Below are 26,710 nucleotides of genomic sequence, written 5' to 3' on the forward strand. Positions count from 1 at the left end.
CATTGACTTAATTCATTTCCTCACTCTACCAGGTTGCACACCTAAAGAACTCATCTTTTCGAATTTCCGAATCATTTTCTCCAGACCCACGGCAGTCATCGGACCAGCGCCTTTTTTTCAAACCCTTCAGTGTCTAGAACTTCTGCTAAGTGACGTATGCACAGTCATCATTCTTGTAATACAGCTTTACAAGCAGAGTGGAATGCTGCGTTGAGACTGTCATAGCGAATGTCACAGACGTGAAGGGAGGAAAAGCCGTGTACCCGGCTTGTTTATGCCAATTTCAATGGGTCATGCACATGACAGGTGTTTTCATTTACGTATTCTGACACATACTGCACCATCTATTGATGAATTTTCACACTACTTTTTATTTCTTCTTCTGTATGTTTTTCCCCTTCTCCAATAATATTCCATTGCAATTTGACATCATTCTGACCAGTGGTGCTATTTCTGCAGTGTTTTGAATGTTTGACTGTAATTATAATCATCCTGTACATTGGCATAACTCATTTGGACACCAGCATGTTATGAAACATTGGCTTCTGTGTACATGTGTAGCACTATAACCAGCAGCTAAGACAATGGTAAACTGTGGGCATGGTCATAAATTTGTAGTTATCTGTAGCGGTGGCAGAGTTCATACCTCATGTGCAGCTTTTGAATAATATACTGTGATGAATGGATTTATCTGCCGTTACAGTGTGAAATCAACACAAATTGTTGCAGTGTTCTGCCTGTGTCACCGACCTCCAGTTGTCATCTTTTTTTATTGGGCTTTTCATATTGCCCTGGAAGCATGATGCCAAGGTAACTGTGTGTAGTCTGCATTGCGCAACATCCGACATTCCCTTCTTCCAGGTTCACTGATCATTTGCATCGGTACCAAATACGGGTAAGAACATTATTGTGAGTGAAGGAATAAGATTAATAATAGTAACAATTACAAACTGATTATTAATAAATTTTATTGCATTACAGAAAAAGGCTGATGATTAAAAATAAAAATAGGCTAATCTTCAGTTGGCGCGATGAAAATTTTTTTTAGCATTTTGTTGCTTAATTCCATTCTGATTATTGACAGGGGGGGAAAAAAAAAAGCAAGCAATGCACCTCAGTAGTCCAGTGAGATCAGAATGAGCAACTACTCTTCGCTTAGATTGAGACGAGCATGGCACCTCGGGGGAAACATAACACTGCTTTGCTTACCTATGTGCAGTTGCTATGGTGGTAGTGAATGCAGACAGTTCAAAACATGAAATAGAAAACCGATTGAAATTTAAGCATAGAATTACCTTCCTAGGGTTGAAAAATTAAATTTACAATCTTGATTTTACACAAATGTAATGACTATTCAGATTACCTCGTCAGTATGAAATGAAAATGTTACAGAACAAGCAGGATCACTCGGCACCAATCCTGAAAGCAGGTGAACGATCACGAGGTGCCAAATGTCATCAGCAACACTGCCAAGTCTCATCTGTATGAACAATATGAAGAACTTCATGGACAGCTCACAATTTCCTCGCTGCTATCCATAGCCTGCTCCAGCCAGCCCTCCATTGAGCTCCGCTACCAGACACTGATCTAAGGGACAGCTTCAAACCAGCAGCAGATTACACCATTGAAAAATACAAATGAGTTGCAGACTTATCCCATTCAGCCTGCGGTGAAAGCTTATTTTAACAAAACTAAAAATGTGTGCAAAATGACCTTGCCCAAATTGTCAAGGAACGTGAGATACTACACACTTGTTGACATCGGACAGACTGTATATACATTCGGTCTTGTCTCATACACAACTAGAATATCAGGAATATCACCAAAATGTGAAGATTGAGAAATGACCAACACATCGATGCCACAGAGTAATAAAACGGGTTTTGGATTCACAGGCAGAAATTGAATGGATGACTACTGAAGCAGAAATAAAATATCAACCATAGGTAATGCATATTAACAAGCTTGTTTATTGTTTCCATAACTTTTTTAATCTTCTTTGATTCCCAAGATGATGAAAAAATACAGATTCTTGTCACTGAGAGTTGCTTTGAATCTGTTGAGAGACTTTCTCTTGTTTTGTTGGTGATGTAACATGGTATTTGGTAAGCAGGCAACTATGGCTACTGCTGTGAGATTGCAAAAATACATATGACACTGAGTGTTAAGATCTGTTATGTAACTTGTGACAGCAGCTCAGTTAAATTAGTATTGAAAGGAACTGGTTAAGATATGTCTTTTGCAGAAAATATTAGAACTGATTTCAAAAGAAGCTCCCATTCCAGAAATTGAGCACTTCACAACTATGTGGACAAGGCACTGCTGCTGTAAATACTCTCTCAGTGCTGTAATTGAAGCCAAGGTAGATAGCTCACAATGTGAGTGATGAAAATAGGAGTAGCTTATGCATGGGACGACCTTCATTTACCAATCATTGTGCAGAGCAACTAGCAGCTGATACCATTTAATGCTCTACAACAGTGAAGAGCTATATGCACTTAGTTCTGCTTGGCATACAACAAAACACTTTATGAAATCAATGAGGCAGGTAACAGTGGGAGAAGTTCGGAATACATTCAGTACATCATCAAGAGATGGGCTGATAGTAAGTTTAGACACACATTGAATATTATCTAATGAAGCAAGGTATTTTAACGATTACACCTCGACAGGAATTCTCATATGAGTGTACCAATATTTTTTTGTTATAACAAAAATTACTTTAGGAGCAATTGGGTAGTAAATTGGGAGGAAACTGTACCAACTTCAAAGTACTGTACCAACCCCGCCTACGTTCAAGATGGTAAACCTCTTGCTCTTATTTTGTTTATTTCAGTCTAAAGTGTATTGCAAAGTGAAAAGCTCATTCACCAGATGCTGTTTGCATTTATTGACATTGTTTCCTTAGTGACCACACAGTAAACATTACAGTTTTGCTATGTAACCAGCAAAGTAGCCGATGATGGCAGAAGTAAAACGAATATAAAATGTAGACAGGTAAAAGCGAGAACAACTTTTCTCAAGAGATAAACATGCTAACATCAAAGATATTTGAATGGTATCATGTCTTTACTGAAAATATTTGTCAGCCTTCCTGTTGTTATTTAATTATGTATGTTTTTGTCAGTACACACAAACATTATCCGTAGATAAGCATTACCCGTGATCAGAGTCACAGAAATGGGAAAAACTCTCGTTGGAATGTTATCCTGTTTTATACTCTCTTTAGACAGCTTGCCACACCAACATATCTGAAATCTGGGGAGCAGTGGCTCCCAATAAATTACATCTCTGGATCCAGTCATGCACAATTCCAGTGACGAAAACGAATTCCTCTTGCCACTAGTGTACTCGAGAGTCTGAAATGTCACAGGCATTGTTTGACAACTCTGTTGTTACAATAGTGATTTGCGGATGTGGGACCGATTGATCCTACTAAATTTGCTTGAATTTTGCTTCTCATCTTGATGAAATTTTCTTACTAATTCCTACTGAAGGTATCACATTGCGTTAGTAATGCAAACTGTTTTACTTCCAAAAAGGTCATTTCATGTAGAAACTTCCCATACTTTCATCTTTCACATTGCATGCTAACTCCACAGCTTCCATTATGGCAAAGAAGGAGTGTTTTTATTTTATTTTATTTCATTTCATTTCATGTTCCGTAGATCCTGGTAGTGAGTGAATCGCAAGGATATGGAACGTGTCAGATTCTACATAGTTCAAATATAACTTGTATAAATAGAATAAAAAGATACAGTGTAAATAAAAATCAACTAACCAACAGCACAATCAGTTAACAGAAAATTGTGTTTTACATGTTAAGGATGAGTAACATATTTATGGTATGGAATGTGTCAGATTGTACACAGTTGAAATATATCTTACATAAATAAAGGTACAATGTAAATAAGATATCAGCTATTACTGCAGCAGTGCCTTGTCTGCTAAGCTCTGTAGCACTCAGTTTCTGAAATGGCAGCTGCTTTCGAAATCAGTTCCAGTTTTCCTGCAAAAGCTGTATCTTGTCAGTACCTGTTGATATACTTGCATTGAGCTGCTATCGTAAATAAGTGACAAATCTTAAACACAGGTCTCCTGGAAACCTCACAAGAGGAGCTATAGTCACCTGTTCTGTGACTACTAAGTTAAATTACCAACAAAACAAGAGAAAGTCTCTGAAGAGATTCAAAGCAACTGTCAGTGACATGAAAATGTATTTTGTTCATCACCTTGGGACTCAAAAAAGATGGGAAAAATTATGGAAACCATGAATAAGCTTGTCGGTATGCATTGCCTATGGTAGAGCTGGAGGCAAAAATCGTACGAAAATGCACAACTGCATATTTGCCTAGTTCTTCTGTTTTATTTCTGCTTCAGTAGTCATCCCTTCAGTTTTTCCCTGTGAATCCATATGTGGCATCAGTGTAATAGTCCTCTCTCAATCTCCACATTTTGGAGGTATTCCTGATATTCTTGTTGTGTATGAGATAAGACCAGATGTAGATACATTCCATTTGTTAACAGCGTGTAGTTTCTTACTGTTTCTTGACATTTTGGACTAGGTTATTTTGCACACATTTTCAGTTTTGTTAAGAGAAGCTTTAACCGCAGGCCAAAGAGGAAAAGTATGCAACTCATTTGTATTTTTCAGTGGTGTAATCTGCTGTTGGTTTGAAGCAATCCCTTAGATTGGCATCTGGTAGTGCAGCTCTACAGAGGGCTGGCTGGAGCAGGCTGTGGACAACAGTTGAGGACATTTTTATTTTTAATTATCAATGTTCATCTGTAATGCAATAAACTTAATTTATGATTAATTTGTTAGTGTTGCTATTATTATTTATATACATTGTGTTTGTTCTTTCGCTAAGGAATCAATCAAGACACAAATGAATGAATGACATTAGCTACCAGTGGGCATTAATTTAAAGCAATGGAGAAAGGTGAAAATTTGTGCCAGACCAGGATTTGAACCCAGGTCTCCTGCTTCTTAGGCAAATGCACCGACCACTGTGCCATGCAGACAGAATGGTCATCCCAACTGCACAGATTACCCTAGCATACCATGTCCGAACCAACAGACACCACATATATAATAAAGTGAGGACAACCAGTTGATCACTTCAGTGCCAATCCACACAACGCTTGAGCTCTTATGGGAATTGGCGAAATGGCATGAGTAATGAAGATAATGGACATGGGGCAATACAGCAGTAGTGTGTGGATAAGTTGAGAATTTTGGGTCTGATGGGAGGCATGCAGTTGTACTTGCAATTGTGATCATCACAGTGTCCAGATGGCTCTGTGATCAGTGTATCTGCCTAGTAAGCTGGAAATCTGGGTTCGAGTCCTGGTGCAGCACAAATTTCCAACTTCCCCCATTGATTCAAATCAGTGTCCATTGGATGCTAACGTCATTGATTCCTTTGTGCCTTGGCTACATTATCATTATTGCTTCACTTGAAAGAGCTTTTATATGTCTATTTGGTTCTGATGCACATGACCATTGAACCGGGAAGAAAGGAATGTTGGATGTTTCGCTTACAGAATGCACGCATTTACCTCGGCATCTTTTTCCCAGGGCAGTAGGAAAAGCTCAGTAAGAATATACTATGATGGGAGGCCGATGACACAAGCAGAATGCTGCAACTATTTCTGTTGATTTAACACTGTGACGACAGATAAATCTGTGTCATAGTATATTACTCAACAGTTAAATATGTAGTACGGACTCTTCCACTACTACAGATAGCTACAAATTTGTGAGCACCCCCAATGTTTACAGTTGGCTTGGCTACTGGTTGTAGTGTTAAAACAGAAAATGGAAGACTATGTTTGATAATTTTGTTCTGCTGTTCGAATGAAATATTCCAATAGATAAATAATGGTTTCTTCTTGCTTTTATTTACACAGTTAATGTGGAAATTCTGGGTAATCAAGTGTGTGTTCCACCTGTGACATTATATTTGGAATAGAGTTCATAAGCCTTTTGGCAACCTCATGTGAGCGGGCATGGTGGTCTGCTTTGGGAGTACCAGCAGCAACACACAAAAAAGTCACTGGAAAGTTTTGAAGAAACCATCAGTGACTTGGACATGGTTCCTTTTCATCCTTTAGAGGCCAGATAAGAAGGGAACATTACAAAAGCAATGAACAGGCTAGTTACTATGCATTGCATGTGCAGACCTAAAATTGAAAAAAATATGCAATACAGTGCGCATTGCCAACATTTATCATTGAGTTTCTGTGTTAATCAACATAATTTTCAGTTTCCTCTTTCCTGAGTCCTCAGATGAATTGCTTACTTTGTGGCATAACTAGTTAACTGCATTTCTTCTTGCTTGCATCCCAATTAGCATTCTTGTGGTAGCTGTGGAATTCATTTTGTATGTGGCAGAAGAGTGCACCTAGACTCGGTCGATGTCTAGGGGAAAATGTTTGATATCTTATACTTCATGATGTGTGGAGCAAGGTTGATTTCCATTTACTTCTTATTCCATTGAAATAAATTTGCTTTGTAAACTATCGAAGTAAGTGCTTTATTCCTTTGTATTTTGGGAAAATTGTGGTCCTGATGGAAAATCATATACCTCAATATTTCACGGCTGCAGACCACACGAGCAGATACTGATACTACTAGCTTTACTATCTCTACACTGAAATTATATAACACTGGAGTTAACAGCCCCTTTTGTGCTGGAATGCTTCAAAAATGAGAAATTCTAGATTAAATCTAATTGGATGCCTTAAATAGAGATAGCCGCAAGGTGAAGTTAGAAAGTATAAGGAGATATTACTGCATAAAAACCAAATATGCTTGCACCTTCCCTCTGAGAAGCCATGCAAGACGAGCACCACAAGCCCTTCACCACATAGCTGCCCATAGCACAGCTAGGAATTGGCACCATCATTGCAAATATTTTGAAACACTGTGACAGTGTATTTACTTCTGCATATGGTCCTGAATTGTTCCATTAAATTCACTTGGCATTCTGTTTCCACTTCGATGACTGATGTGACGTAATCTTCATGTAATATGAGACACTGAGACAAAAAACTTAATTTTTAGACTCCAGGTATCTTGTACTTAACATAAGTAACAACTGTTCTTATTGTTAACATTGCATTACGAGGCTCAGCAACCAGTATTGCAATTAGAAAACTGCCTCCAAGCTGTGTCTCATTAGCTCAGTGTTTCCACATGTCTTGTGGTGATGCAAGGGTGATATGAGTTCTCAGTTCTCTTTGCGGTGTGGACCAGGGCACTCTAGGTTTTTATTTTCTGTTTTATTTAATGGAGCTGCAAATTGCTAGAAGAAATTCTTTAACAAAATTTTAACCTTTACCCATCAACTCTTCTCATGGTCTTTACTCGGTAAGCTGTGTGAATTGTCATAGGTGCCTGGTTTGTGAATGTCAAGTTCCTTCACTATACAAACATCTCTGAAGAACTTAGACTCAGACATCAGCAGTACAAATTTGAGTTTTGTTCCTCATGTAGGACTCATCTATTAGGGGAGTATTTATGAAATAAATATAGTTTCTTTGTGCTAAATCTGTGTAATAGCAATCAGGTGCCCCTGTAGACATTTGCTGACACCAACTTCCTCTATATATATGTACTAAGATGGTATCTGTTCTTTCGGACATGTCTGAGAGAACAGATACCATTGGTGACCATGCTGCTCATTAGAATGAAATTACCATGAAATGAACACCCTTAGCTGCTTACAGGCATTGACATACGTCAATGGGGACAGATGAAAATGTGTGCCGTGACCGGGACTCGAACCCGGGATCTCCTGCTTACGTGGCGGATGCTCTATCCATCTGAGGCTCACCTTCTTCTTCTGTGCGAATGCACAAACAGTGCCCAAACTCTTACGGGAATCGGCAACGCACCACGAGTAATGAGTATAATGGGCAGTGGGGGGGGGGGGGGGGGGGGCCACTACAAATGTAGTGCGGGACAATATGTTGAGAATGTGGGTTTCGCGGGAGGCGTGCCAGAGATAAATCCCTGCAGTCACGCTATCCTCTGTGTCCTCGGTGGCTCAGATGGATAGAGCGTCTGCCATATAAGCAGGAGATCCCGGGTTCGAGTCCCGGTCGGGGCACACATTTTCATCTGTCCCCGTTGACGTATGTCAACGCCTGTAAGCAGCTAAGGGTGTTCATTTCATTGTAACCAACTTCCTCCACTTTTGATAACTTAAAAAATGACAAATTTTGTGGACCTCAAAATGTGTAGTGTGCTTACACTGCTACAGAGCATTCACTGCAAGGTATTCAGACAGTTTATTGCATACATTTACTGTAAGATATGAAACAACAACAATAATAAAACTCACTACACCAACTTTCCTCACTGTGACTTGACAAAACCATACAAATTCCTGACAAAAAAATCGATGAAAGATCACTACTAAAGGAAAAGAAATAAGACATAAAACATTAACAACAACATTAAACAATGTAGTGAGGTGTTCTGGTTGCATCACAAACTACACCAAGCAAGGGGGCACAGTGGTTAGCACACTGGGCTCACATTTGGGAGGATGATGGTTCAAACCGGCATGCGGCAATCCTGATTTAGTTTTTCTGTGATTTCCCCAAATCGCTTCAGGCAGATGCCTGGAGGGTTCCTTTGACAGGGCATATCTTATTTCCTTCCTCATCCTTCCCTTATCTGATGGGACTGATGGCCTCACCGTTTTGTCCCCTTCCCCAGATCGACCAACCAAATCACAAACTGCAAAACTAATTTTAAGCCATACTCATGTCTCGCATATTAGTGCAATACAATATTCAACATATAAAAATGGATCATCTGCCTTCATTTCTACCAAACGTGAAATAAAATAGTAGACTTTTCTGTGGAGCATCACTCAACAAAAGTAAAGCACTGTATACACTCCAAAGCAGTGAGTGGTAGGTGGCACTTGCATCACAGATTGAGGGAGCGCAACACCATCGCCGCAGCCACTGCCAGATACCAGCAAGTGGGCCCCAGCGAGCTCTGCATGTGCATCATTCATAGACAACCAGTCTTTCAAGAAATTTTCTGCAAAAATTTTGGTGAATGGGACTGTCATGCAGTGTGTCAATACATTGCAGCTGTTCACCATTACTCTCAGGACGAAAGACGGTATAAAAATTTAGGCATTGAGTTGCTTTGAATGCAAAGTGATGCATTCAGACAATGCGCTGTTTATTGCTAGACCACATTTGTACACATAGCATAACAGCTCGAACAGAAGACAGGATCTCACGTGTAGAGTTGCCAGATTGTGCAGATAGCTGGACTTAAAGAATTTCAGTGTGACCATGTTATTTGTTCCACCTTGTGATTGGTGTGAAAATAGGCTCGTTGGCGGCTGGCTGATGATCAGGTTTTATGTCAAGGAATATAAATACATGGCTATATGCACCACACTGAGTTTTCTAATTTTGATTTTTGATAATTTCAGTATATTGAATATATGAGCTGTAATTAATTTTGTTCTAAGTGGCCATTACATAGTGTTTCCCTAAATAATATTCATATTGTTGTTGTTGTTGTTGTTGTTGTTGTTGTGGTCTTCAGTCCTGAGACTGGTTTGATGCAGCTCTCCATGCTACTCTATCTTGTGCAAGCTTCTTCATCTCCCAGTACCTACTGCAGCCTACATCCTTCTGAATCTGCTTAGTGTATTCACCTCTTGGTCTTCCTCTACGATTTTTACCCTCCACGCTGCCCTCCGATACTAAATTGGTGATCCCTCGATGTCTCAGAACATGTCCTACCAACCGATCCCTTCTTCTAGTCAAGTTGTGCCACAAGCTCCTCTTCTCCCCAATTCTATTCATTTATATATTCATATTAGTCATACAGATATGTTCAGATTATCACTACGTTTCATGTGTTTCATTCTTTCCACTGGTGTGTATGGTTTCTCCGTACCTTACTCAGGAAGCTGCATTACAAACAGGTATTCAAAACATGTGTAGGAGTAATTGGCTGTGTACCACATCTTAAAATTGCAGCACAAAGAAACTTTCTGTAGTGGGTACTTTTACCAGGACCTTGCAGTTGCTCAGCACCTACCTGCCTTGCATGAGCCTCAGCCTGCACACCTGCTGACAGCTCTGAATGGTGGCACTCTGCCACTCTCCTGGGGAGCATCTCATCCATCGACCCACATTTTTCACTTGAGGCTGACGTACATGTTGTTGGAATAAATGAGTTGAATTGTGACTGAAGTGGGGGAGCTGTGTGGAAGGAGTGGCATGTGTGGCATGTTTCATCCTAATTGTATCAGGCTGGCTCAAACATGAGGTCCTGGCTGGTTTGATTTGTCTACCCTTCCCCTCTGCCCCTCTTCTCCATAGCTTCTTGTAGGGGCTTCATGGGACCCATTGGTTAGTTTTTAAAACACTTCCTGTGACTAGGATTGAAAACTATTGAATAAAATAAATAAACCTCATGTGGCACTACAGCTTGGTGCAAGTCTTTCAATTGGACACTGCTTTGCTGACTTACGTGTCCTTAAACCAACAGCACTCGGTTTTCCTCGAACAGTCACCCATCCAAGTACAAGCTGGGCCCAAACATTGCTTAACTCCAGTGATCGGGTGGGAACCACAAAGAGAAAAAGCAAGAAACAGTTCCCCGCCCTCTCTATATGGCCAGCATCAAGTAGTTGCTGAACATATGTGTAGGGCATGTAATGCAGTATGGAGACTTTTAATCATGTCACTGAAGATTTCCTTCAGTTTTTCAAGTTCAATAAAGCATATATCTACCTCTAAAGTCTGCAAACATTGAGAAAATTGGTTGCAGAGCACACTTAACTTAGGACAGACCCACCAATGGGGCTTTTGGGGACCTCCTCCCACATCCATATGGTCATTGGTTTTGCAACATTGAGTCAATTGTGTCCTGTCAGATTACTCTACTTCAAGTTCCTTTACATTGCTAAACATTATTTTACCATCTTTAGAAAGCCCCATCCAGTACTCTCCTTGTAGATAATTTCCTGTGCTGCCTCTAGCCTTGTTATTGCAACACATCAGTTGAAACAGGTGTTTGGATGATTGGAGAAATGAGCATTGGCAATTACCTAATTTTTTTAATAAAACTGTACATATTAATTTAAGCAAATCTAATCATATTTGAACCTACCTGAATATGTTTGTAGATACGTGAAGCTAAATTGTAATAATTAAGTTAAGTTTTTAACATCACTTATTATGAACATTTAGTGTGGTTGCTGCATTTGAAGGTTTTAAATGTTGAGAAACTCAAGGTACTGAATATCATTAAGTACCTTACAGTATAATTACAGAGCATGGGGAGCAGACACAGAATGCGTGATCCACTTCTACAAGGATTCTTCGTGACCTTAGATTGGTTACATTTTCATATGTATGATTCAGTGAGATATACCTTCCCCTAAAATTTGACCTGCTGAGCAACACGAGGGTATAAGGCTGGTTAAAAGCACTTGTGTCTTGGTTGCTTCACAATCACAAGCATTCTGTACCATTCCATGCCTGGCAAAGCAGCAAATTGTCAGGTACCATATGCGAAGAGTGAGGCCATTCAGAATAACACAAAGAAATGGATTTTAATGTTGACCAAGTCACTATCCTTAACTGTTGGTGGAATCTTTCTACATTGAGAATTATTATGAATTCCATAAAGTTCTTGATAAGGAATTGCATGCTATCTTGAAGGCAAAAGGAATATTATTAAACCATAAAATTTCCCCTTCCTCAGGTTGCCATTGTCCTCTTCAAACAATCCACTGCACATTTCTATCAGACAAATTGATACGAGACATGAAGGACTCCTTTTTCCAGTTAGGGGTATGTAAAGAAGGTAGCATTCTGCTGGATATTAGGCCAAATGGGAATTTGGGAAAATGAGCTCAGAGGTGCAGTAGCTAAGGGTATCACTTGGGGCAAATATTTTCCATTCTCTTTCATGCTGCTGTTCCACTGTTGAAGCGTAGCAATGGTTGGAGGATGTGTGGCTGGAGATTAGTGAAAAGAAGTTGCTACTGGTAAAATCCATCACCATTCTATGGCATACCACATTTTAACTGCTCAGGATTGACCAAGTAACTTACAGACTGCCTCTAAATAGGGCACTAGCTTATGATAAAAGAGCTCCTCCTGGTGAGTAATGGTTGGGCCACAAAACTTTCAGTAAATCACATTTTAATTAACATATTTTGTATATTTACAAGATCACAGTGATTGCTTTATATGATGATCTGCGGGCTTCTTCAGGGAATGAGGGAAAAGCAAAACTTTTGCAAAGCTTGTAAGTAAATTGTTTGGCCTTACATCTAAATCAGTGAAAGTCACAGGTTGCCAACTGCAGTGAATTGACTGAATGTTAAACCACTTTGTACTTCAGTTGACTAAGTTTTCCTGTGCAAGATTGCCTTTGTGGATAGGTGCATTATTTGGTTGAAAGATTGTTTTCAGCCATTTTCTATTCATTTACAAAATTTGTTTCTTGGCTTGTTGACCCAAAAGACTTGGCTTTACCAGTTATTGTCTGACACTTTATATGACAGTCAGTAAGATTTTTCCATACTGAGTATGGGAAGTTGTGTGTGCAATTTTACAAGTATTCTGTTTTATCAATATCTGTATTTTGGATAAGCTTATCATGCAAATTTTATCCTTCTCCTACCAGTAACAGCCACCTTTGGCTTGATAACAACTCCGACAACATTAAGATCTGGATGTAGAAGATATCAGCACCCCAAAATTCGTGCCTCAACAAAATAACTGCTTGTTCAAGTAGTGTGGATTCTGCCTCTGACATATGGTGCATAGTTATGGTTGCTCCTATAGGCTTTAGATGGTGCTCAAATCTGGGTATTTGACAGGTCACTCAACATGTGTTCCTCATGTCGTGCTGCCTTGATAGCCCAGTGGACATGAAAATGATGATATTAGAAGAATGGGCTTTTTGAGACACAATCTTCTTTCAGTGAATGGCAAAATATCGTTGTTCAGAACCTCATTGTACCTTCCTGAGATGTGAGATCAACATGACTGTATATTGTCCATGTACTGACATGAGTAGAATTTGTCTGCCCATATGAAACATTTCCAGTCTACCATTGTCCACTTTTGAAACCTATTCAGCCAGTATAGGCAGGCATATTTGAGAGTAGGAGTAGGCAAGGGTCTCTTGCATGCAGTTCTGATCCAGATATCTAAGTGAAGCAGTGCTTGTCAAGGAATCATTCAGAAACAGGTCCGGAAGGACCAGTGTAGACATTCTGCAGCAATTGGTGCACGCCTTATACTTTTTAGGTACAAACCATGACAATTGCCCATAGCTGTACTCCAATTCGTATTTTTGTTAAATTCTTGTAGACTGCAATGTTTTCCACTGCTAATAAACACAAAGGACTGAACATGGTGATGTGAAATTCACCAGTTACTTAGCTCTGTTTGTCTTTCTCAACCTTTACCCCCCCCCCCTCCCCCCCAACCCATTATCCCAGGGCACTCTCAACTCTTTTGTATGTGCTTGGCACACACGGGGCCGCTGCCCTTGCAGTACCCCTTCCTTTTTCATGCAGCATTCCTATCCTCCTCTTATTCTTTCTCTCTTCCCTTGGGGATCATGTCTCATACAAAATCAGGGAACCGAAACTTGTGAAAGTGTTGGAAGACCTAGGTGGTTTTATTTTTGTCTTTCTCTCTTTTCTTGTTTTGACTTCTCCTACCTTTGCTCTGCTTTGGTGTTTGAGGTCTCCCTTTTTGTCTCTCTTCTTCCCTGTGCGTGCCCGAATGCTGGCTCACACATTTGACGTATAAAGAGCAACAGGGTAATGAGCAACTATGAGCACCTGGCTTGACAGACAGAGCTCGTGCATACTCCGTGGTAAAGGCCAGGCCCAAGGAGGGGCGACTGCCTGAGGCACTATTTGCCTTCCTATTTGCCGACTGATCTCTCTGTCTGGAGTTAGGGAGTTGTGACCTGAGGTGCAAACAGTAACCTAAGGTAGGCGTGCTCCCCTCTGTGGGGACTCACAGAAGTAAGGAGCGTGCCATTGGAGATTCTTCCAGTTATGGGGGATTCACTCATGATGAGTACATCAACTCCCTTGATGCAACCTCTGTCTAATAAGTGGAAATGGAATGAGGCCAAAGAGACAACAAATGTTCCAGTTGCACCTCATTATCTCGTGGTGTCATGCACAGGAGTAGGTCAGAACTTTTCCACAGTGAACCCGTTCATCATTCAGAAAGGTGTGGAAACAGTTGCGGGCCCACTAAGTCATGCACTCACTTACACAATGTAACTTTGCTTGTAGAGATGGACAGTGCCTATCAGGCCCAAAAAGTGCTTAAAGCTACACTCCTGCACGGATACCCTGTTTGTGTAGAGGCTCATCAAACATCAAATTCCTCACGTGGTATCATATGCACTCAGCTGCTTGATGGTATGACTGAGGGAGGTATATTACATTATCTCTCTGATCAGGGCATAATTGCTGTTCATCGGGTTACAAAGGAGGTTTCTGCTGAATTTGCACTTTTTTCTTCACATTTGATAGAGTGGAGGTTCCATTGAAGATCAAGGCAGGCTATGAAGTCATCAATGTCAGACCCTAAATACCAAATCCAATGCATTGCTGCTGCTGTCAGCGCTTTAACCATACTTGTATGTCCTGTAAAAATGCGGCCAAATGTATAACTTTGGCAGGGATGTTCATGACAGAAATTGCCCACCTCTTTCTCCCTGATGCATTAACGGCACTGGCAATCATACCACTTCATCCCATGAATGCCGTCGTGTGTACTTCGATGAGTGAGCCTTTCAGGATATGCAGGTGAAGGAAAAGGTACCCTTCAATGTTGCTCGCAAAATGTTAGCTAGTAGAAAGTCTTGCATACCACTATCCAGCAGTTAAAGTACCACCATTCCATTTGGGGCTCTCTGAGAACCTGCCCGAGAAGCTCTCTCCTGGCAAACATTCTCAGCCATCTCACTCTCATTTCTCTGGTGAACACTGGTGAACCCACATTTCTTTCTGATTCCAGACACACTTCCTCGCACCTGGATCTCTCTTTCTGTAGTGCACAGTTTACCCACTGTCTAGAGTGGTCAGTCCTCTCAGATACATACTTAAGCGACTATTTCTCATGTGTAATTCATACACTAACTCATGTCCCCCCTGTGTGCGAGGTCAACTGGCAGCTTTCTACAGCTGACTGGAGGCTCTGCTCTCCACAGACAAACTTCAGCAAACATCAGCAAACATCATTTCCACAGCAGTGATGATTAGGTAGACTATGAATGTTATCCTTACCATCGCAAAGTGTTCCATCTCCTGAACCTGTTGCCTACGGTGATGTGTCCCTGTCTGCTGGTGGACTGAGGAATGCCATGGTCAGGGAATACTTTGCAGATATCTAAAACTTTGCCAATTACCATCCCTCCGTGCTACCTCAGAAATGAGCAAAGGCAGCTCAGGAGATATCTTTCCCCTCTCAGAATCGTGAATGCTATAACAACATTTTTACTATGAGGGAACTTGAACAGGCTCTTACCTCATCACGATCCTCCGCTCCAGGACCAGACAATATTCTCATATAGATGTTGCAGCACCTATCTCCTAATGGCAAGCTCTTCCTGCTTTGTATGTATAATCATGTCGGGACAGATGGCACATTTACCAGACATTGGTATGAAGTCACTGTAATCCCCATACCCAAGCCTGGTAAGGACAAAACATTGTCCATCCAGCTACCACTCAATTTCCCTCACCAGAAGTGTCTGCAAGGTGATGGAATGCATGCTCAGTGGTCAGTTGGTATGGTGGTTTGAGTGAGTCTTGGAATCCACTAACAAATGCACAGCATGGATTTCATAAGCACGGTTCTGCAGTTGATCATCTTGTCACCCTGTCAACCCATATTGTGATCAATTTTCTGAGGAAATGCTATACTGTAGCTGTTTCTTTTCCTTCTCATTTTATTCAAGGTACATGCGAGTTTGACTTTGTCAAACACTTTTATTCAGGGGAACACGGTGCCTCAGGCTCTGTGCTGAGCATACCCCTATTTGTCATAGCAATTAACCTTATCATGGTCTGTCTCACGCAAGGCATCTCGTGCTTTCTTTATGTTGATGACTTTGCTATCTACTGCAGGTCTCTGTGGACTTGTTTACTTGAGCAACGACTTCAACAATGTCTTGACATTCTTTACTCATGAAGCATCAACAACAGATTCCACTTTTCCATGTAAAAACTATCTGTGAGAACTTGGGTGGCATAAGGAGTTACTTCTACCATCCTCACACCTCGGTCCTGTTGCTCTTCCACTTGTCGAAAACACAAAGTTCTTGGGGCTCACACTCAATAGGAAACTGTTGGTCCTCCCACATATCTTATCTGGCAGCATGCTGTACCCAGTCTCTAAATATTCTGTGTGTTTTTAACAGTACTTCATCTGGAGCAGATTGGAAAATCCTCCTCCACTTGTACTGATCCCTTGTCCAATTGTAAATGTTCTCATATATTCATGTCCAATTGTAAATGTTCTCATATATTCATGTCCAAGACCATCTGTTTTATGCCTCTGAACACCGTCTATAATTGAGGCATATGTTTGGCTACTGGAGCTTTCTAAACTAGTCCAGTTATAAGTCTCTATGCAGATGCTGCCGAACAATTGCTGACGCATCAGCATAATATTCTCGTCAGCAGATATGCATACTGCCTGTTCTCTATGCCCAGCCATCCTGTGTCCTTTTTTTTGATGAATCCTATGACTGCCAATACAGAGAAAGCACAATTTCTTTACTGCCTCCCAGAGTTTGCTTTCATATACTACTTTAGAAACGTAAACTTACATTCCCTGCCCATAGATGAGAGGCCTTTACTGCCTCGGCTTCACACAGAGGTCCATGTTCATCTTGGACTTTGTTAGTTTCCCAAGGACACTACTCTACATTTGACCTATTGTTGTAAGTTTCTTGAACATGGCTCACGGCAGCACCCATCTATACTGATGACTCTTAAGACCAACCATAGTGTTGATGCACCTTTGTCATTGGCAACAAACATTTTAGATACCGGCTTCTAGAACAGTGCTCGATTTTTACAGAAGAGCTTTCCACACACTAGCAGGCTGCCCAGTATATCCGATGACACAGGCTTCTCAATTGTTTATTATTTTCTGATTCACTTAGTGCCCTCCGAGCCTCTGTGTGCTGTACGTGTACCACCCCATAGAACAACGAATCTGAGAATGCCTCCGTTCACTCACTTGCTGATGATGGAGCCAACATGGTGTTCATGTGGGCACCTGGTCATGTCAGGCTGTCAGGGAATGAAACTGCCAATGCTGCTGCCAAGGCTGTAGTCCAACTATCTAGGCATTTTAGCAGTCCTGTCCTTATAATGATCTCTGTGTTGCTGCATGCAGGAACATTGTGTCTCTCTGGCACGTACACTGGCCTTCTCTATGTGGGTACAAACTCCCAACATGTGGACGATTGCCTCTTGCGCCTCTCATCATGAGGAGATACTTTTAGCTAGGCTGCCTACTAGGTGCTATCGTTTCAGTCACCACACTATGCTTATTGCAGCCAACCATTGACAATGCACCATTTTCTGACCTAGTGCCAATTTTATAACTGTTTACCTTTTAATTTATGTTTTCCATTTGAATTATCGAATATTTTAGCAGATACAGTATGAGCTGTAGATTGCGTTTTACCTTTTATTCATTGTAGTAATATGGCAAAGGAAATTTAATTTTCAACCATTTGAGCAACGTCCTCAAATGGGAGGGGATCATTTTTCACTACCCCTTTACTCCAGTCTCTGACTACTATCCACTTCAAATTCATTCAGTAATAGACCATTTTAAGTTATGAAATGGGCACTTATGACGTGCAGCAGTTTTTCGCCCTAAAGCACCAACAAACAAACTCAACCTGTACAATATAGTGAGTCCTTCTCAACTTTTACAATCCAGTGCACCCTTTCTGTTTTAGAGTGATAGCCAATGCTCGCCACCCCACCCCACCCCACCCTTTCTGTCCTTACGTGTTGGAACCAAACAAAGAACTTCATTTGTCCGTCTGCCACTTATTAATCTGGCTACATGTTCACCCACCACAGTTTCATTATCATTCCAATAACAGGTACATTTTCCTCTCCAGTTTATTATCCAGTATCTTGTTTTTCTGTCTGCCTCAGTAACTTTGAAAATGTAAGTGTCCATTGGTTTATAAGTGAGTCAGTTTTTGAATGATTTTCACATTAAAAGTCCCTGTTTCCTCCCCTACCGAGCCATCCAAATTTAGGTTTTTCTGTGGTCTCCCTTAATTGCATAAGGCAAATGCTGGTATTGTTCCTTTCAAAAAGACACATTTGATCATTACTTGCAAGTAGCTGTTAGAACACTGATCCTGGAAGTGTAAGATGAAAGCAGTAACCTTAAGGAAGGCATAATTCTCCATTGATTGGGTGATATAGATGAGGAAAGAAGAAGACTAGATTACAGTAAGAGAGATAGTAAATGAGATACAAAGTTGCTGAGTTTTTCATGGCCACTTGCTGTCATATTGCCTGTGAGCTTCTTTTTTTGGTTCTTCTTCCAACATTTGTTTAACATTAAGCAGAATCGGTCAAAGATCCGGAGGCAGAAGCCACCAAGCAATATGTCAGCTGAGATATTGTCAGTCATTTAAATCTAACAGATGGAGGGTAGGGGGATGTTGTGAGCACCATTTGATACTGAGAGAGGTGAAATAGGGAGCTGTCACCAGTGTTATTACAGATGATGGAATGAGGATAGTAAAGAGTCATGAGGGGAGGACAAAGAGGGGCCAATTGGATTACCTGACTTTTGCAGACATTTTAGTGTTATGGAAGAAGGGTCAAAGGAACATCTTGGGAACCTGAGAAAAATAGCCAGAAGGTTAAAACTAAGGACGGCTGATGACAGGACAGAAACACTGAACACTGCTGGAGATAAGAAAACACAGGAAAACTCTGTACAAAAAGTGAACAAATTTAAGTATCAGAGATAGTACATAACAAGAAGAGAAAATAATAGTGAGTGGATGAAAGAGAGGGCATAAACGATAATTATAGTCCACTGTGTGACCAGAGGAGTTTATTATAGAAAGAATATATCAACTAACATGAAAGATCAGGCAAAACAGGACAAAAAGGAGAAAACATATAATTCAAGACTGATGTTATTACACTAGAAAGACATGGCACCAAACCAAAACAATATAAAAAGAGAAAAATCCTTAGGAAGAGTGAGAGAGAGATTGGGGTAAAATGGACGAAAATACTGTACTGAGACTTGAAGACAATTCAGAAGAAATCAGACCCAGTAGTCCAAGATTTGCTGGACATATAATAAGGATAGGCTGAGATAAAATGATTAGTGAAATGGGGGAGTGTGTGTAGAGTCACAGGAAAGACATAAACCAAGTGGTTAGTTCAACTTGGGAAGAAATGTAATGAGATGATGATCAAAATGGAAGGGCAGGACAACTGGAGAAAACTGTACATAATTATGAACTAGTCACTATGTTAGCAATAAACTAATTAACAAAATAATTATCTAGGAACAGGATAGATGGCTATGAATTGAGTGGCTCAGGGCACTGAAGATCTCAGAATATGGATAGGATGGAAGGGAAAGGATTAACTTTTGGGAGGAGAAGAGGAAAACCTTATCCGTGAAGGGGTCCACAGAGAGAAAGACGGCAGTGGTGGTGGTGGTGGTGGTGGTGGTGGTAGTAGTAGTAGTAGTAGTAGTAGTAGTAGTAATCAGAAGCAATGTACACAGTGCATTTCATGGAAATAGAAGAGATATGACATACTATGAAGAAGTCTAGGCATTCAAGAGGTTATTAAGCAGCTAATGTGTATTTTAAAGTGGGTGATAAATGAAATCCATGATTGCCAGATATGTATTAAAGAGATTTATTCCATTTGGGTGGACATGGAAATATCACATAGATAATGTACCCATAAAAGTGTAAAACTTATACTAATAAAGGAATAACTTGAGATTTTAGTAGTTTGAAAATGGGCAACTAGTGTAAGAAATTTTTGGGGTGGTTAGGCTTCTGGAACTCTTGTACAGGCAGTACGTAGTCAGCAGAAACAAAAGTAATATTAGCAGTGTCCCAAGGAAGCACAATAGGACAATTAATATGTTCAGTAGGCATAAATGATTTAGCTGAGAATATGGTTAGTGGCAGTATAAGACTTGTTTGCTGACAATGCTATTTTCTATATTAAGTATAATTGCTGGATCATAGTAATGAATGACTTGGACTGAATTTCTTGTTGGTCAAATGAATGACAGCTCTCTGTAAATGTAGGTAAATGCAAAATAATACCCACAACAATGTGGAAGGACCTTATAGTATCCTATTACAAGATTGATGTAAACACTTGGACCTCTCAGAGCATTTAAATGTTTAAGGTTAATGCTAAGAAACAACATGAAATGTGATAAGTACACAAAATCAGTAGTAGGGGAGGCAAATGGAAGACTTACGCTTTTTAGAAGGGTTGGGGGAAGGTGCAATGCATCTGGGAAGGAAACCGCACACAGTACTCCATTAAGACTCTCACTATACTGCTATTCTAACATTTTTAGTCCTGAAGAAGTAGGTGTGGTGTTATGATGTGCTGCAGGATTCTTGCGAGTAGTTAATGTCACTGTTATTTTTTTGATAGTTTATATTTCATATTTGTACTTCTCTCACAATGCAAAGTTACAAGACTTTGATTTGTCATTTTTTAAGAACTGGCCACATATTGATATAACATTATTTTTTTTCCTGCTGTGAATATAAATTATCTCTTGTTTTGTTGTTGTTGTTGTTGCTGTTGCTGCTGCTGCTGCTGCTGCTGCCGCTGCCGCCGCTGCTGCTGCTAATGCTAATAAACTAGTACTAGCAATGTTAAATGAATGATGTTCAGATTATTCAATAAGTTCACATATAAAACCATTCTATTCCCATGTTGAACCATTTGCCAATTTGTTAGTTACTTCTTGAGACTAGTTAATGTCACTGTTATTTTTTTGATAGTTTACATTTCATATTTGTACTTCTCTCACAATGCAAAGTTACAAGACTTAATAATAACTTTGCCCATTATTTCAAAATTATTTGGACGTAATGTAGTATCAGATTCATGTTGTGATGATACATATATATCTTAATTTTAAAAAAAATATCACTTGATGGCGTCACTAAAAGTGGTATGCCAATAAGAGGCATAATACTATCTGTGATAATAGCAACTGATATCTTTCTAAGAGAAGAAAGATGATAAGTTAGAATCAAAAGTATTCCAATTATTCTTAAGGGTTCCTTACATTAATATGACTGACGGTTAAAGTACATAAAGGAAAGCTGTGCTGTGCTCAGTTGAATTTCCAGTGTTTCAAATTTGGGCGTGTTCACTATAGTCTGATTAAAATTACTTGTTAATTGACACTTTACAGGCTGGAGCTGCTTTCCTTCAACCAGAGCACTCTGTCATGCCCAAACCATTCGCCATTGCCAAACTGCCATGACAATTTGTTAGTTCAGCTTGTCCAGCTTTCTGTCTTCTAGTGTTTGGATCCCAAATCCTGGATCTGGCCCTTTAATTTCGTATTTCATCACACGTGATAAACAGAAATACACGCGCCTGCGTCCGCCCCCCTTCGTAGTGTTGAAGCGCAGTGGTTAGCACATTAACGTGTCATGTGTAAGGTCGTATTAAAACTCATGAAGCACAGTCATTAATTTTTTTTAATCTAATCAAAAAACTTTTATTACTATTTTTTCATTTAACTGATTTAAATGTATTTTTTTTTAATTTCTAATTCTCTGCCATATCATTTTCATTATTGTATTGGCTTTTTTATTTGCCCTTATTTTTTTCCCTGTCATTCTTTTGTCATTTATAATCTGCCAGTATCTGTAATCTACAACAAGTGCCAACCAAGACTGCTCAGTGGTTGGTAAAGTGGCAATTCATGTAGCCAGTGTGAGGATAATTTCAGGTAACCAGTGAGTGATAGGAAGAAATTACAGTTAGTTTTTTGTGCTGAAACTGAAATTTTTCTGTCTAAGTTTGCTCGTCGAGGTTAGCTTTAATTACTGTGAACAAAGCAATCGTGATTTTAGATCTGCTGTCATTTTCTCGGATACATTGCAAATCACAAGCTTCTGGTTAGCCAAGGGCATGAGTTAATTCAGGGCTACAAAACGAGACATCTGCAGCAGTTCAGTCATTCCTCACTTAAAATCAGCTGTCAGCAGAGCAGAGGCCACTTTCAACATTGCTCCACATTACACGTTAAGCGTTTTTGAAGTGACCTGCTGTGTTGGTGTGTCACTATGACCGAGCAGTAACCAGCAGACGATGTGACAACACTGTAGCAGCAAGTGACAGGTATTAACTATAAAGTGATTTTAATTGGACTATAGTAGTTGTAATATTTGTTTGTAGAACAGTAGCTGTTAAATTAGCCCAAAAAAGCAATATTTTAGAGCCTCTAAACAAATCTTTGTATGTCAGTAGACCAATTTGTGGACATAGCATTGCAGCTTACACCAGGTACTGTGTATTTTGTAAATTTCTGTGAGCAGTTGAGTATGTTGTTTTAAAATATTCCATAGACTTTCTCTTATTAAATCATATAACTTACCATTCAGGTAGTAAGTCCTATTATTTTAAATGACATCGTGTATTAGGAGATTAAGTAAACCGCAAAGTAACACACTATTATAGTCAACCTGTGCTGCTTTGGATAACATACAATTTTCTTACTGTTATTGCATATCATATCAGTAATTAATAAGATTTTTAATAGTTGATTGCATTCATATCAACAGGATACTATAAACTACTTTTTGCAATTAGCTCTACATATCGTAATAGCTATGTGTACAGCTCTTAACTAGAAATCTAGAAATTAGAGTAAATCACAAAATTGTCCCATAGAAAATTTGTTTTTAGCCAGTAGAAATACAAAAACCCAAAGGGTCTTTTTTTTGGGGGGGGGGGGGGGGGGGGGTGTATTTCTGGAAACTCTTGGTCAGGTATGGTCAAATGGCGCAGAAGAGGAGAGAGTCCAAATAAATACCAGAAAAGGAAATTTTTATAACCCATTAGGTTTAACTGAGTTGTGATGTAGCCCTAAATGTCAGGGAAACCAGATATGTGTTGAGAGCCAAGAAAGATCATTATGACATCATTATATGAAATGAAAGTAAGAATTACGAAAAGTAATTAAAAATGCAAATAATAAAATGTGGATGGAAAATGTACTTATATGAAACCAGTGTAACTTCTTTTTATTCTTAAGTCACAGGAGACTGAAAACAATTGCAGGGGGGACAGAAGGCAGAGAGTATCAAACGGAGTAAATGATGGACAATGAAAAATTATTAAAATTGGGATGTTTTTCACAAAGAATAAGGGATTTGGGGACAGTAGAAGAAAAATTAAAAGTAAGTGAAGACAATGGAAGGATACTGGCAGCAGCCATTGCCTTTTATGGAAGGGAATGAGACAAAACCGCGCTACCTGAAGTAGCACAATAACAGCCAGAATTTTTGTATAAAGAAGAGAGTCAGGAGTAAGGTTATGAGTCTGTCAGGAGGAAGAATAATATGTAACAGGAGGAATGTACACATTTTATGCTACCCTCAAGCTTCAGAGTTCTTAAGTGGTGATGATATTTGAAACACTGGAGTTACTGAACACTGATGGAATGTTGTGTCCCTTCAGAAGTTGGCTAATCCTGCCCGACACTGTGCCACAGAAAGGCAAAAACACAAGTTTCTCGCCCTTTTCTTCAATGGTGTTTTTCTTGCGCGTCTCACTGGGGGTAGCCTGTGATGCCTGATGGTGATTGTACCCATTTTTCTGGAACACTCTTCAGAGGCAGCTTAGTTCGGTATCTGAGATGGCTTAAGCATGACAAATGAGGGTGTTTACAGTGCCACCTTTTTTGTGCCGGATGATGACGGCTGAGAGTGTGCAGATACTGATCCGTGCCTGTAGGTTTCATTTAGATATTGTGGCTGAGGTGCCCAATGGTTTTTTGCCAAACAAGAACATCAGGGAAGGGTAGTCCGAATCTCTCTCTACTTCATTAGTAAGCCTTATGTGGCTGTGAATGCCAGACAGCTGTCTCAAGAAATCTCCCAGTTTCTCACTTCCATGGGACAGATAGTAAATGTGTCATCGAGATAACATTAAAAGCAACTTGGCTTAGTTGGAGCCATGTCCAAGGCAATATCTTCAAAATCCTCCATAAAAACATTGGCTGTAGATTGGGCTAATGAGCATCCCACCACCATGCCATTTCACCGGTGAACATACTGGCTGCCATATAGGAAGTATGATGGTGTCAACCTGTGCTTAATCAATTCCATAATTGTACTATCAGATAACTGAGAGAGGGGACTATGCAGTCTTTAACAGAAACATGCATAAATAGGAGACCACATCAAAGCTGACCATTATGTCAGCTTCCCCAAGATATGTTTTGTCAGTCTGTAAGTTTGTGACCCAGTGGTGTTCATAGTGGGGCAGAGAGGTGAATACACTATATGGGTCTTTAGTACTCAAAGCATAGCAGTAAATAGTGGCCTTTGGGTTACATGAGATGTGCTAGGCTTTCCTTTCCCTCTGGGTATCCACAGCCAACTTGTATTGTATGATAAACGGGGAATGAAATTTCAAGTAATCTGATTTGCCTAAAAAAACTGTTTTATGTAGTTGGTTTATCAGTAAAACTTTTAATTTTCATATAAAAAATAATAAAAAAGAACACTGTTTTGGGATTCCTGCATGATCTCTGCTATGCATTCAATTTCGGGGAAACTGTTTGGGAAGAAAAAATTATTTTTCCATATTTTATAACCACACATTGCAGGTTGGTAATGGACTCATTTTCAATGGCCATAATTATTGCAATACTTTAAAGTAAAGTACATCACCCCACATATTTTGAAAAGTTTGCAGTGCAAAATGTAGTTGCTGACCAGTTTAAGTTTAGCGCATTTTATGCCATACATTACTGTGTACACAACATAGCTAACATATTGAAATTGTTTTAATCGTGGGAGGAGAGTCATATCTCTTTCCATTTCTGAGAAAATAAATAAGTTGGAGATTGCCCTTGACAAGGTTGGCAGCTATGCGACACATGCACGGCTATTGCCACTTGCTATTCGGAGTGCAGAGTTGCCTCACGTTTCTCTTCTTCATATTCTGCTGATACAGACTGAAGCTGGAAATGAAAGAAAGACTTCATGAAATGAAGACACCCGGAGTCATCATCTCATGATGCTGACTGTATGTTTTTTCAGTCTGTGCTGTCTGGTTTCAGGGAATAATGTTACCTATATTATCTTATTAACAATGTTACCTATGTTATTGAATTTATTCACTGATTTATGTATACCATGTTCACTTTACAATTGCCATTTTAGCTGTGTGAGCTATGACCTGTTGACATGTTCTGCTATTGCTTGTTTCAAATTACGACTGAGTGATACAATCGTGCTCAGTGAAAATGTATCTTAGTTCATGAAGTGTACTTGGTAGCGTGCAGCAGAAAAAAATAAAACAAATATACATTCTGTTAACACATTCTTCTATAGAAAATCGGTTGAAATGAAAGTGGGGAGATGAAACTTGTTTTATGATTTTTCAACAGAACTAAACTACATTATTTATCAACACTTTTCCATCTGAATGCACTCTTCAATAACATATATTTGCTCGATGAGTATCCATTTCGGCAGACCTGAGAACATACAGAAGTAGTGTACGAGACAATGGTACTTATACTCTTAATATATTCTTATACAGGAAAGCACAGGAAATAATAAAATAAAATTGTTGTGTTTCTGTCTGATTTCTAAAGTGAATGTGTAATATGTGTGCCATTCATACTTTTCCTATAGAGACGTATATGAAATTAAAATAAATCTGTGTGTTGCAACCTAATAACTGGAGTTGGGGTTCAGATCACAGTTGTAGGTCTCTCCGCACCTTTCTTGTTTTATCTCATTCTTCTAAGAAAGTGGGCATGCCATTCTTCAGTGTCTTCCCTCTCAACAAGAAATGTTCTATTTTCAATTTATTTTTTTAAAATGAAGCTAACCTTTCCATTTTTCTTCTCAACAGAGCTGAACTATGTTATTTATCAACACTTTTCTGTCTGAGCACACTCTTTGACAGTGTACATTTTCGTGATGACTACCCATTTCAGCAGACTGTAAGAATACACAGAAGTATGAACTTTAACGTGACTGCACAATGCCGAACTGTGCCTCAGTCATGTACTGTTGAGCGGTGTCAGACACCTTTCGTCGTGTATGCGTGTAAACAAAGTTTAGTTCCACTTTCTACCATTGGCAATTGTAAAATGAAGAGGTTATAATTAACTTGAAAACCAACAAGTCTAATGCAAACCCAAAAGAAAATAGATGAGGTAGTGAGTAAACAAGTGCACACAGGGAAAACAGCAGTAACATTTGTGCTGCTGCACTAGGTACAGAGGGGGCGGGAGGGGGACAGGGCACACGCCCTCTCATTCTTCTCCACAGGAAAGCACTTCCGTGCTCTGTTCTGTAGTAGCCCACTATAAAACGTAGGTGTTCTTGGCGAGTGAGGCAGGAGATACA

At 39.6% G+C, this 26,710-nt stretch overlaps 1 protein-coding gene and 1 non-coding gene across 3 annotated transcripts in view; both read left to right on the forward strand.

Annotated features, from left to right (window-relative positions):
• Positions 1-26,710, forward strand: part of LOC124554720 (probable serine/threonine-protein kinase DDB_G0282963) — a 140,551-nt gene that overhangs the window by 65,382 nt on the left and 48,459 nt on the right. The gene's annotated exons all lie outside the window — the stretch shown is intronic.
• Positions 8,044-8,117, forward strand: Trnai-uau. Its single transcript has one exon. It is a non-coding gene; the product is annotated as a tRNA-Ile (tRNA).

Source organism: Schistocerca americana, chromosome X (assembly GCF_021461395.2).
Source record: "Schistocerca americana isolate TAMUIC-IGC-003095 chromosome X, iqSchAmer2.1, whole genome shotgun sequence".
Classification (NCBI taxonomy): domain Eukaryota; kingdom Metazoa; phylum Arthropoda; class Insecta; order Orthoptera; family Acrididae; genus Schistocerca; species Schistocerca americana.